This window comes from Arachis duranensis, chromosome 9 (assembly GCF_000817695.3).
Source record: "Arachis duranensis cultivar V14167 chromosome 9, aradu.V14167.gnm2.J7QH, whole genome shotgun sequence".
NCBI classification, from domain to species: domain Eukaryota; kingdom Viridiplantae; phylum Streptophyta; class Magnoliopsida; order Fabales; family Fabaceae; genus Arachis; species Arachis duranensis.
In genome coordinates this window covers 64,691,366-64,705,823 of record NC_029780.3, presented here as the reverse complement: position 1 = coordinate 64,705,823, position 14,458 = coordinate 64,691,366, and the positions used below count along the sequence as shown (strand labels likewise).

The following is a 14,458-nucleotide window of genomic DNA, read 5'->3' as shown; positions in this document are numbered from 1 at the left end:
CTTGCACGTTGCCAACGTGCATTTGGCCTGGAGTTAGTGCCAATAACGCCAAGCCAATGGGCCAGAAACATGATGAATGAACTCTTCCATTCCAAGTCTAGCAACACTTCCAATTGAGCCAAGAATTCAACAATAAGAAAGCCCACATTGCCAACCCAAATTGAAGATCTCTGAAGAGTTTTAGGAGTAGTATAAATAGAAGAGATTGATGTACTTGTGGGGGACTTTTGGACTTTTGAATACTTTTTAACACTTAGAATTTTTAGCATTTTTACTGAGCTTATTGTTAGAACTTCCGGGTACTCTCCCGGAAAGCTCATCTTTGGTTTTCTATTGGAATTTTTCTTCTTCATCTTCAAGTTTTAAGCACTTCATTCTTCTTCTTCTTCCTTTCCACTTAGTTTAATTTTTGTTAATGGCATTTGTTGTTGAGAATGGAGCTATGATTCACTAAACCCCACTTTCATTAGGGGGAGGAGCTCTGTTGGTTGGAATGAATTGGTGAACCCATCTTCTCTTTCTCAATGATCTATACCCATGATTGAGAAGGATTTGACTAACATCAATTCATGAAAACTAACATCTCTGATCCCTAATGATCCTCTCTATCATTAATTCTCATTTCTCTTGCTCTAGTTATTTGATTACCCATTTCCCAATCCCTTTCTACATTCTGTCTATTTACTACTCTTGTTATTTACATTCTGTTCATCTACTTTTTGCCATTTACCTTATGTTCTTTAAATTTCTGCACCCTTTAGTCCCTTGCCATTTATCTTTGATGTTATTTAAGTTTCTTGCAATTTAAGTTTCAGTTATTTACTTCCATTTTATTTCTATATTCTTGTTCTTAATTGCCATTTAAATTCCTGTCATTATGTTCAAAAGTCACATTGCTCATAAAATCAAAAATCATGTTCGCTTGACTAAACTTGCCATTTAACTAAAGTTGCTTAATCTACCAATCCTCGTGGGATCGACCTCACTCTTTGTGAGTCTTATTACTTGATACGACCCGGTATACTTGCCGGTTATACGTGAAATCTCAATTTTTACGTATCAGCAAGCCAGTTCAACTAAGAAGACTGGACCTCAAGCTTGTAGCTAGAGGATGGTTGGAGTTCATTCAACGCTCCATCATTCCCACTAGCAACCGATCTGAAGTTACTGTGGATCGGGCCATCATGATTCATAGCATCATGATTGGAGAGGAAGTAGAAGTTCATGAAGTCATCTCCAATGAAATCTACAAAATAGCCGAAAAGCCCTACACCATGGCAAGGCTAGCTTTTCCTCACCTTATTTGCCATCTATGTTACTCAGCTGGAGTTATCATAGAAGGAGACATCTCCATTGAGGAGGATAAACCCATCACCAAGAAGAGGATGGAGCAAGCAAGAGAGACCCTCCACGGATCTCAAGAGATGCATGAGGAAGCTCATCATCAAGAAATCCCTGAGATGCTTCAAGGGATGCACTTTCCTCCCAACAACTATTGGGAACAACTCAACACTTCCTTAGAAGATTTGAGCTACAATGTGGAACCATTAAGGGTGGAACATCATGAGCACTCCATCATTCTCCATGAAATAAGAGAAGATCAAAGAGCAATGAGGGAGGAGCAACAAAGCAAGAAAAAGCAGTGAAAAAGCAAAAGCTTGCGAAAAAAATGGCGAAAAAAAAAGAAAGAAAAAGAAAAAGCAAGCAGAAAAAGCCAATAGCCCTTAAAACCAAAAGGCAAGGGTAAAAAGGATCCAAGGCTTTGAGCATCAATGGATAGGAGGGCCCAAGGAAATAAAATCCAGGCCTAAGCGGCTAAATCAAGCTGTCCCTAACCATGTGCTTGTGTCAATAAACTCCATTAATCCTGCACCTCTCTTAAATGAAAAATGTTTTTAATCAAAAGAACAAGAAGTACATGAATTTCGAATTTATCCTTGAATTTAGTTCAATTATATTGATGTGGTGACAATACTTTTTGTTTTCTGAATGAATGCTTGAACGGTGCATATTTTTTATCTTGCTATTTATGAATGTTAAAATTGTTGGCTCTTGAAAGAATGATGAACAAAGAGAAATGTTATTGACAATCTGAAAAATCATGAAAATTGATTCTTGAAGCAAGAAAAAGCAGTTAAAAGTAAAAAGCTTGCGAAAAAAAATGGCAAAAAAAAATAGAAAGAAAAAGAAAAAGCAAGCAGAAAAAGCCAATAGCCCTTAAAACCAAAAGGCAAGGGTAAAAAAGATCCAAGGCTTTGAGCATCAATGGATAGGAGGGCCCAAGGAAATAAAATCCAGGCTTAAGCGGCTAAATCAAGCTGTCCCTAACCATGTGCTTGTGTCATGAAGGTCCAAGTGAAAAGCTTGAGACTGAGGGGTTAAAGTCGTGATCCAAAGCAAAAAGAGTGTGCTTAAGAGCTCTGGACACCTCTAATTGAAGACTCCAGCAAAGCTGAGTCACAATCTGAAAAGGTTCACCCAGTCATGTGTCTGTGGCATTTATGTATCCGGTGGTAATACTGGAAAACAAAGTGCTTAGGGCCACGGCCAAAACTCATAAGAAACTGTGTTCAAGAATCAGCATACTTAACTAGGAGAATCAATAACACTATCTGAAATTCTAAAGTTCCTAGAGATGCCAATCATTCTAAACTTCAAAGGAAAAAGTGAGATGCCAAAACTGTTCAGAAGCAAAAAGCTACAAGTCCCGCTCATCTAATTAGAATTAATATTCATTGATATTTTAGAATTTATAGTATATTCTCTTCTTTTTATGCTATTTGATTTTTAGTTGCTTGGGGACAAGCAACAATTTAAGTTTGGTGTTGTGATGAATGGATAATTTATACGCTTTTTGGCATTACTTTTAGGTAGTTTTTACTAAGTTCAAGCTACTTTTAGGGATGTTTTCATTAGTTTTTATGTTAAATTCACATTTCTAGACTTTACTATGAGTTTGTGTGTTTTTCTGTAATTTCAGGTAATTTCTGGCTGAAATTGAGGGACTTGAGCAAAACTCTGAAAAAGGCTGACAAAAGGACTGCTGATGCTGATGGATTCTGACCTCCCTGCACTCGAAATGAATTTTCTGGAGCTACAGAAATCCAAATGGCACGCTCTCGACGGCGTTGGAAAGTAGACATCCAGAGCTTTCCAGCAATATATAATAGTTTATACTTTATTCGGTAATTGACGACGTAAAGTGGCGCTCAACGCCAAGTACATGCTGCTGTCTGGAGTCAAACGCCAGAAACACGTCACGACCCAGAGTTGAACGCCAGAAACACGCTATAACTCGGCGTTCAACTCCAATAAAAGCCTCAGCTCGTGGATAGATCAAGCTCAGCCCAAACACACACCAAGTGGGCCCCGGAAGTGGATTTATGCATCAATTACTTATTCATGTAAACCTAGTAGCTAGTCTAGTATAAATAGGATAATTTACTATTGTATTAGACATCTTTGGTCTCAGTTTTGTTTTATTCTTCATCTTAGGAGACTATTGATCATGTTTTGGGGGCTGGCCATTTGGCCATGCCTGGACCTTTCACTTATGTTTTTTCAACGGTGGAGTTTCTACACACCATAGATTAAGGGTGTGGAGCTCTACTGTACCTCAAGTTTCAATACAATTACTATTATTTTCCTCTTAGATTCCCCAATAGAATCTTCGTGGTATAAGCTAGATAGATGGCGGCATTCATGAGAATCCAGAAAGTCTAACTTTGTCTGTGGTATTCCTAGTAGGATTCCGGGAATCTGAATAGTCTAACCTTGTCTGTGGTATTCCGAGTAGGATTCCAGTATTGAATGACTGTGACGAGCTTCAAACTCCTGAAGGCTGGGCGTTAGTGACAGATGCAAAAGAATCAAGGAATTCTATTCCAACCTGATTGAGAACTGACAGATGATTAGCCGTGCTGTGACAGAGCATAGGACCATTTTCACTGAGAGGATGGGATGTAGCCATTGACAACGGTGATGCCCTACATACAGCTTGCCATGGAAAGGAGTAAGAAGAATTGGATGAATGTAATATGAAAGTAGAGATTCAAGAGCAGCACAGCATCTCCATACGCCTATCTGAAATTCCCATTATTGATCTACATAAGTATTTCTATCCTATTTTATTTTCTGTTTATTATTAATTTTTGAACTTATCCATAATCAATTATTATCCGCCTGACTGAGATTTACAAGGTGACCATAGCTTGCTTCATACCAACAAGCTCTGTGGGATCAACCCTTACTCACGTAAGGTATTACTTGGATGACCCAGTACACTTGCTGGTTAAGTTGAACGGAGTTGTGACCACACATAGTTGTGAACCATGGTATTGGCACCAGATTATTGGCGCCATTGCCAGGGAAAGAAAAAGCAATGAATTTTACAAAATACATAAACATATGAATCACAATTTCATCCACCAATATGGCGCATAACTTCATGTGGTGAAGTTAGGCACCACCTTGTCCGCAACAAACTCCTCCAGGGTGTCCAAAACTCTATCTTAATGCACCTGTTTCTGTTTTAGTTACTTTGCATGATCAAAATACACATAAAACAAAGGAAAAATAGCAGAAACTAAAACAAAATTAAATAAATAAATAAATAAATTAAAGTTAAAATCAAACTTAAGGATATGAAAATATCGGGTTGCCTCTCGACAAGCGCTTCTTTACTGTCACTAGCTTGATGGTCAGCTCCTCTAAGGAGGAGGATCATAATGGCTTAGCTCTTCACCCCTCACTGTGAACTTCTTTCTTGTGCTCTCATGGATCAACTCTATATGCTCAAGAGATAGGATCCTATTCACTGTATGAGGCAGGATTGGGCATGTAGTGAATACCACCTTCATTCCTGGGGAGAAGTCTTCAGTGGGAATCTTTTTATTTCTCCATTCTCTGGATACTTTCTTCTTTTTGAGAACCTCCTCCTTGGTGGATGATGCATTCCCGACACCAAACTTATGCTTGATGTCAGGGAGAATTTTGTTTATTGTCACCAAAGAAGGTTTGTGCTGCAGATTCTGTGGTCCATCATCAATGGGTTCTTGAAGGTTTGGATCAGTAAGCTCAATCTGCATTCACCTCTCCGGTTTACCTACTGAATGTATATCTTTGCAGACATGAAAGGGCAGTTGCTCATCATGCACTCTAAGCACTAATTCACCCACTTCTACATCAATTAGAGCTCTTTCAGTGGCTAGGAATGGTCTTCCTAGGATTATGGAGGCATTTTCATCCTCCCCCATATCAAGAATTACAAAATCTATTGGGAGGAAGAACTTATCCACTTTGGCCAAGATATTCTCCACTAATCCATATGCAGGCTTTAGAGATTGTCTTCCATTTGTAATGCTATCCTTGTGGGTTGTGCCTCTTGGATTTGCAATTTCTTCATCACAAACAAGGGCATTAGATTTATTCTTGCACCTAGATCACATAGGGCTTTCTCAAAGGTGGTGCTCCCAATGGTACATGGAATTTGAAAGCTCCCTGGATCTGGCGTCTTCCTTGGCAAGTTATTTTGAATTATTACACTACATTCCTTATTCAATACCACTGTCTCATCTCCCTTTAAAGTCTTCTTCTTTGACAACAACTCCTTCATGAACTTGATATAGAGAGGAATTTTCTCCAAAACATTAGCAAAAGGAATATTAATTTGTAACTTTACGAAAACTTCCAAGAACTTTGAAAACTGCTTGTCCTTGGTCTCCTTTTAAAGTCTCTGAGGATATGGTATCTTAGGCTTGTCTTCAGGAGCTTTAGGTAATGTTGGATGTATGTCAAGAGTGACTGGAAAAGGATTGTCTGCATGCCTAGGTGGGGCATGTTCAATTGTGTCTTCAGTCTGCTATGGAGCTTCTTTTTCAACCGGCTCCTCAGTAACTTGTGCTTTCGTACTTGCCACTTGTCCACTTATCAAGGTGATAGCCTTTCGTACTTTGATTGATGCTCTGGTTTCCTGTATAAAGCTTCCCATTAGTGATTCCATATCAGTGTCTTTCTGTGGTTGAGAAGTTGTTTGCTGAGGTTATTATTAAGATGATTGAAACTGGCAGTTATTAAAATTATTCTGTTGAAAACCACCCTAAGGATTATTAAAATTCTGTGACTTCTGAGGTTGCTCTCTCCACCCAATATTTGGATGATTTCTCTATCCCTGATTAAAGGTCTTGGCATATAGACCATTATTGGGGTTTCTAGGAGCATTCTCCATGTAGTTGACCTGTTCAGGAGGTAATTAAGCATAGTCATAATTCTCACCTTGAATGAATCCACCATTCATGTCATATGGAGCCTCTTGAGAGGCATTCTGAGCACTAATAGCTGAAACCTGCATCCCACTCAAGTGTTGAGTAAGCATATTGATTTGTTGGGACATAACCTTGTTCTGAGCAAGAATAGCGTTCAAAGTCTCCACTTCCAAAATGCCTTTCTTCTGAGGAGTCCCAGAGTTCACAAGATTCCTATTAGAGGAGTAGAGATATTGGTTGTTAGCAACCAATTCAATAAGCTTAGTAATTTCTTTAGGCATCTTCTTCATGTGCAATGAACCACCAGCAGAGTTGTCTAAACACATTTTGGCCATTTCACAGAAGCCATCATAAAAGATCTCCAGCTTGGTCCATTCAAAAAACATGTCAGGAGGACATTGCCTGGTCATCAAGTTATATATGTCCTAGGCTTCATAGAGGGTCTCACCATCTCTCTGCGTAAATGTCTAAACATACACCCTTAGCTTAGTCAGCTTCTGTGCTGGGAAGAATTTGGACAAAAATTTAGTTACCACCTTATCCCAAGTGTCTAGGCTCTCCTTAGGTTGGGAATCAAGCCACTGCTTTGCCCCTATCCCTCACAGCAAATGGAAAGACCATGAGCCTGTAAACCTTCGAATTCACTCTATTTGTTTTTACAATGTCACAAATCTACAGGAAGTTAGATATGAATTGGTTTAGATCTTTCTACGAGAGTCTATGATACTAACAGTTTTGCTGCACCAGAGTGACTAACTGAGGCTTCAACTCAAAGTTATTTAGAGCTATAAGAGGCACCACAATACTATTCCCATAGAAATTTCGATTAGGAGTAGTGTATGAGCCAAGCACCCTTCTGGGTTGTTCATTGTCATTCTGATTTACTACATTGGCATTAACAACACGATTAGGATCCATAGTGGACTCTACAGCTTCCTTTTCAAATGTCTCACTGAGATTTTCACTAGCCTTGTACAGTCTAGCTTGTTGCAAGCACCGCTTAAAGGTCCTCTCAGATTCAGGACCAAAATCAAGAAGGGACACTTTATCCCTGTTCCTGCTAAAAAACAAATAGAAAACAAAGGAAAGTGGGAATCTCTACATCAGAGTGTAAAAAATTTCCAGTGAGGTAACATGTGTTAAAGAAATAAAATGAACAACCAAAGCAGAACAATTCAGAAATCACTAACCAGAAATTGGGAAATTTTTGTTTACGAAAATAAAAAAATAAAAATAAATAGAAAAATCAAATAAAATAACTAGGGGGACACCAAACTTAATTTCAGAAATTAAGAAACCTTAATTGATGCAGAATTAAAAAAATTAAAGCAAAAAAAATTAGAACTAATATAATCGAAAAATAAAAATAAAAGTAAAAATAATGCCAGGAACAAACGAAACTAAAATGAAGAAAATAAAAAAAAAGAACTATAAAAATAAAAGACACATAAACAGGATAACTAAATAATTTTAATAACTAAATAACGAAAATGAAAATTAAAAAGGAAAGTAAAAGAAACGAATACAAGGGGCTACGTGAACGAAAAGCAAGAAAAAAAAGGAAAAGAATGAAAACTAAAAATTAATAATACTAAAATAAAACTAATTAGAAGAAAAATTATCTAATTTAAGCAATCAAACAACTGGTAGTGGAATTTATAACACACAAACTAACCGGCAAGTGCACCGGGTCGTACCAAGTAGTACCTCAAGTGAATGAGGGTTGATTCCATGAGGATTGATGGACTAAGCAATAATGATTGTGTGATTTACTTAGTTAGACGAATAGAAAATGGTGCTTTGAGAATTCAATCGCATACAGTAAATTCAAGGAATTAATAAAGCAAGCAGTAAATGGGTTGTGAAATATATGGAGAAAATAGTTAAGGTTTCAGAGATATTTTTTTTTCTGGATTAATTTTTCTTACTAACTAATGCCTAGGCATCTTTGGTTAGTTTCATGAGCCATTTTCTATAGTTTTTACTTAGTTTCATGCATTATCTATCTTTATCAATAAGCAAACATTTGGATGAGTTTTCTATTCATGTCTTGATTCATAAAAAATTAGTGAATTATAATCATATTCATGAGATTTATGCAAAAACTACTTGATGCAATGAATGATGCATTTTCTTATGATTATAGCAAAGCTTTGATGCACTTGTTTGATAGATGATAGATAAGGAGAAGTAGAGGAAAGCAAGGAGGCTGTTGCGTTACTGGCCAAGTTTGCACACTAAAGCCACGTTAACGCTACACCAAGGAGGGTGCTAGCGTTAGTGGCATAGTTAGCCCACTAATGCCAACGATAATGCTGGCTCAATGAAGAAGGTGCTAGCGTTAGTGGCAAAGTTAGCCCACTAATGCCAGTGCCAACATTGCCAAGGAAAGAGAAGAAGCTGGCGTTAGTGGCCAAGTTATCCCACTAACGCCAGTGCTAACATTGCCAAGGAAGAAGCTGGCGTTAGTGGCAAAGTTATCATTAACGCCAGTACCAACGTGACTTAAAAAGAAGGCAATATTAGTGGCCAAATTTAGCTAACCAACGCCATAGCACAAGAAAGAAAGTGCCAACATTAGTGTGCTAACGCTACCAACGTTAGCACAATAACATCTTCGATCATTGCACAAAGTTGGGGATGGAAGAATTAACTAGCGTGCCTATGCACGAAGCAGTATGCATACATACAAGTGGCAAAAACTTACAAGGATGCGCACGCACAAGTCAACATGCGTATGCACAACAGGCGCTGGGGTTAGTGGCAGCGTTAGCACACTAACACCAGTATTAACGCCAGCTTTAAGGGCACTTATGCATGTATAAGGGCGTTAATGAGCTAACGTTACCCCACCAACGCCAGCGTTAACGTCATAAAGGGCCTGAGTAACTCCTAACTTGCTTCAACTAAGGCCAAGGGCCCACATCCAAGTACTTAAAGACTCATTTGAAGATCAGAAGAAGTATATATAGGAATAATTTTGAACTTAGAGGGGGATTACACACTCTTATATGAGAGGATCCGAATTGGGAAACTCTGAATACTTTTCTTTCTTCTTTGTACTTAGTTTTAATTTTCATGTACTTTATTTTTCTTTCTGAGTTTTCCAGAGCAATGATCAACTAAACCCCACATCATTAGAGGGAGGAGCTCTATTGTAATTCAAATGAATTAATGCAATTCTTCTTCTTCTTCTTAATCCCCTTGTTGTAGCTAAGGGAAAGCTTTTGTGCTTCATAGAACCATTCACTACCGGAAGGGGGTTTGAATCTACTTGAATCTCTATGTGAGCCTTGGAAAAAGGATTATAGGATTCAGTTTGAAGCTTCTCCCCCATAATTCTTTTAATCAATACATTCTTAGTTGGTATGTGACATATAACCTCTTTGAATTGAGATCCTAAGGGTTATGTGGCTTATGGATTAGAAATTTTAACTTAACCTCTTCTCATGAACAATTAGATCAAGGAATTGGCAATTGATTGTGTTAAAAGAAATTGGGTTGCCATGGAATTGGAACTCAATTAACTAAAATCCACTATAGATCTACTTCATATTATTGAGAATGAAGTTGAGACCCATTGATTCATGAACGACTTTAATATCTCCAATCCCTAATGAATCTCACCCATTGTTGTTCTTCATTTCAATTGCTTCAAATTTATTTATTCCTTTGACTCTCAGCACCCAAAACCCCTTTACAGTTTGAGCAATTTACATTTTATTGTCATTTACATTTCTGCTCTTTACTTTCTTGCCATTTAAGTTTCAGCTCTTTAATTTCTTGTCATTTAAGTTTCTGCTCTTTACTATTACGTAAATTACTTTAAGCTCTTTACTATTCAGCAATTTAGCTTCAGCATATTTACTGTCTTTGTCAATTACATTATGTTCGTTTAATTACACGAAATCATCAAATATTTGCTTGACTAGATCGATCACCTAACTAAAATAGCTTAATCCATCAATTCCTGTGGGATCGACCTCACTCAATAGCGAGTTATTACTTGGCAATTCGGTACACCTACCGGGGGAATTTATGTTTTGCAAATTTCCAGTCATCATGTTTTTGGCACCGTTGCCGGAGATTGATTTAGATTAACAATGATTAAGTGGGTGATAATCTAGAATAAGCACTTTTCTTTTGTTTTGTTTAAGCATACTAACTGTTTGGCACTTTGTGTCAGCTAAGTCTAACAACACTCTAACACTAGAGTGTTCACTTTGCATTTGGTTTGTCTTTGTGTTGTGTATGCCAGGAGGGAGAAAGGCAACATCAACTTCCTTTGATTCTGAGCCAGAGAAAAATCTTCTAAGACTAAGAAGAGAAGCCAGAGGGAAAAGAGTTGTTGGTGACGAGGACTCAGATGAGGACATGGATCAAGTCATGGAGGACGAGATGCATGAGGAAGGGGTGGCTAACAACAACACCCAACCTGCTAGGAGGGTGTTAGTCTCCTATACTATTCTTGATCCTAAGCACTGTGGGAGTAGTATGCTCACTCCTAATGTACATGCCAACAATTTTTAGCTTAAACCTCAACTCATTACTTTGGTTCAGAATAACTGTCAGTATGGAGGAGGTGCTTTGAAGGACCCTAATCAACACCTATCCATTTTTCTAAGGATATGTGACACCGTCAAAACTAATGGAGTACACCCAGACATCTATAAGCTACTGCTATTTTCCTTCTCTCTAAGGGACAAAGTAACTCAGTGGTTGGAGACCTTCCCAAAGGAGAGTATCACAAATTGAGATGACTTGGTTAACAAATTATTGGCCAAGTTCTACCCCCTTCAAAGAATTATCAAACTCAAGCCTGAGGTGCAAACTTTTAGACAATTGGAGGGAGAATCATTGTATGAGGCTTGGGAGAGATATAAAGCACTGATAAGGAGATGTCCTTCAGATATATGATGCATGGACATCATGTTTTGTTTTTCCATGCTTTTTCATACAATAAATTAATGTTTAATGCTTAATTATTAAGTATTATTGTGCTTAAGTCATATATTGCTTTGATCTCTTTGAATTGATTTACTTTTTAGAAAATGGTAGAGAACGAAGCAAAAAGAACAAAATAAGCTCAAAATTAAAAAAGGAACAAAGCTTTGAAGTTGTTGAAGTTGGAAACTCCTTCATTGAAAAATACAAAGGAGTTTGGTGCACGAAATTGTGATCATCAATGGTGCCATCAACATGGTACGATCAATTGCAATCTCAACTCTTTATCACAACTTCGCACAACTAACCAGCAAGTGCACTGGGTCATCCAAGTAATAAACCTTACGCGAGTAAGGGTCGATCCCACGGAGATTGTTGGTATGAAGCAAGCTATGGTCATCTTGTAAATCTCAGTCAGGCGGATTCAAATGGTTATGGAGGATTAATGATTAAAAGATAAATAAAACATAAAATAAAGATAGAGATACTTATGTAATTCATTGGTGAGAATTTCAGATAAGCGTATGGAGATGCTTTGTCCCTTCCGTCTCTCTGATTTCCTACTGTCTTCATCCAATCCTTCTTACTCCTTTCCATGGCAAGCTGAATCCAGTGATTCTTTTGCGTCTGTCACTAACGCCCCACAATCGCGAGTTTGAAGCTCGTCACAGTCATTCAATCCTTGAATCCTACTCAGAATACCACAGACAAGGTTTAGACCTTTCGGATTATCTTGAATGCCGCCATCAATTCTAGCTTATACCACGAAGATTCCGATTAAGGAATCCAAGAGATATCCACTCAAGCCTTGTTTGCATGTAGAACGGAAGTGGTCGTCAGGCACGCGTTCATAAGTGAGAATGATGATGAGCGTCACATAATCATCCAATAAAAGAAAAAGAATACTTTTGTCGAGCAAAAACAAAAGGAGAGAGAGGGATTCGAACCCTCGATAGTTCGTGTTGTGAACTATACCGGTTTTCAAGACCGGGGCTATCAACCACTCAGCCATCTCTCCAACCAAAAAGCCAATTTCTATTTTATCTTTATTCTACTGAATAGAACATAACTATATGAATTAATATAGTTAGTATCGATCGATGATCGATGGCATAGATATCCAGTGTGAATCAATTGGTCACTTTTAATTCTTCAAAATATTATAGAAGATGCATGATCCAGCATGTCTTTTTCTGAAATAAAAACAAACCTTCGATCCATGCCTAAAAAGAAAGGGGTAAGAAAGGGGTAGGTAATACGTCATATAAAATCAATAGATTCATGATAAAACCCCAAAATATGTTTTTTTATTACAATTTTTTTTTTGATAACGGAATCGAGGAGTTGGGATCAAATGGTATAGTTTTCTTTTGTTGGTAAATTGGAGGATTAGAAACATGACTATAGCTTTCCAATTGGCTGTTTTTGCATTAATTGCTACTTCATCAATTTTATTGATTAGTGTACCGGTTGTATTTGCTTCTCCTGATGGTTGGTCAAGTAACAAAAATGTTGTATTTTCCGGTACCTCATTATGGATTGTATTAGTTTTTTTAGTGGGTATTCTTAATTCTATCATCTCTTGAAGCTATTTGTTATAGATCGAAAAATGAACTGAAATGACCCCTCCCCACGAATTCTTTCGAATTGTGAGGCACATTAAAAAAATGGAATATATAAGCCCCCAAATAAAAATAAAGAAAACTAAGACATTATAGGGAGGGAGGGGTCAAACTTTTTTTTCTATTGGAAAAATCTTCTATACTTAATATTTATATCATCTTATATTTATATATAGGGAGGGTATATTGTTATGGTATATTGTAAAACTTAAAAACAAATCTCAAAATAGAAATTGAATTCAACTTTCAAAATCTATCAATTTAATATAATTAAATTTATAGAATAAAATCACAAAATAAAAAAAATAGTAATAGAAAAATGAATTTGAATATTCAATAGGAGTAATATATTCAGATTTATAGATTTTATTAATCTATTAAATTTCGAATCTATTCGAAATCCTCTATAAAGATTCTCTTCTCAAATTGAATACTATTCAATACTATTCTATTTATTTATTCTATTTATACGACTTTGTTTTCACTGATCACACAGCACTCAAATATCTATTTGCCAAACAGGAATCGAAACCAAGACTAATCAGATGGATCTTATTATTGTAGGAATTCAACATCGAGATTAGAGATAAAAAGGGTGTGGATAACAAGGTAGCAGATCATCTATTCAGAATCCCTTGTGAGAAGGATGCTACACATGATACAAGTATAAATGAGTTTTTCCCAGATGAACAGTTAATGTTGGTTCACAAAGCACCCTAGTTTGCAGATATTGCCAATTTTAAAGCAGCCGGTGACCTACCCCCTGGGATCAATAAACATCAAAGAAGAAAACTCATCAATGATTCTAAGTATTTCATTTGGGATGAACCCTATCTCTTCAAGAAATGCTGAGATGGAATCCTTAGGAGGTGCATTTCAGAAGAATAAGGACGAGAGGTCCTGTGCAGTTGTAATAGTGCTAGATTTGGAGGTCATTTTGGAGGAGAAAGAACTGCCGCAAAAGTACTGTAATGTGGGTTCTTCTGGCCCACTATCTTCAAGGATGCTAAGGAATTGGTGAGAAGCTGCAATGAATGCCAAAGGGCTGGCAATCTACCCAAGAGAAATAAGATGCCACAGCAATACATTCTAGAGCTTGAACTGTTCGATGTATTGGGGATCGACTTCATGGGACCATTCCCACCCTCAAATTCGAACAAGTATATCTTGGTGGCAGTGGACTACGTATCTAAAGGGGTGGAGGCTGTGGCAACCTGATGAGCGGATAATTTATACGCTTTTTGGCATTGTTTTTAGGTAGTTTTTAGTAAGTTCAAGCTACTTTTAGGGATGTTTTCATTAGTTTTTATGTTAAATTCACATTTCTGTGTGTGTTTTTGTGATTTCAGGTAATTTCTGGCTAAAATTGAGGGACTTGAGCAAAACTCTGAAAAAGGCTGACAAAAGGACTGCTGATGCTGTTGGAATCTGACCTCCCTGCACTCGAAATGGATTTTCTGGAGCTACAGAACTCCATTTTGCGTGCTCTCAACGGCGTTGGAAAGTAGCAATCCAGAGCTTTCCAGCAATATATAATAGTCCATACTTTATTCGGAAATTGACGACGTAACTTGGCATTGAACGCCAAGTACATGCTGCTGTCTGGAGTTAAACGCCAGAAACACGTCA

General features: G+C 37.4%; 1 non-coding gene across 1 annotated transcript; it reads right to left on the bottom strand.

The window, feature by feature from the left end:
- Positions 1-12,133: 12,133 nt before the first annotated feature.
- On the bottom strand, positions 12,134-12,225 carry TRNAS-UGA (transfer RNA serine (anticodon UGA)). The gene has a single exon. It is a non-coding gene; the product is annotated as a tRNA-Ser (tRNA).
- Positions 12,226-14,458: the final 2,233 nt, after the last annotated feature.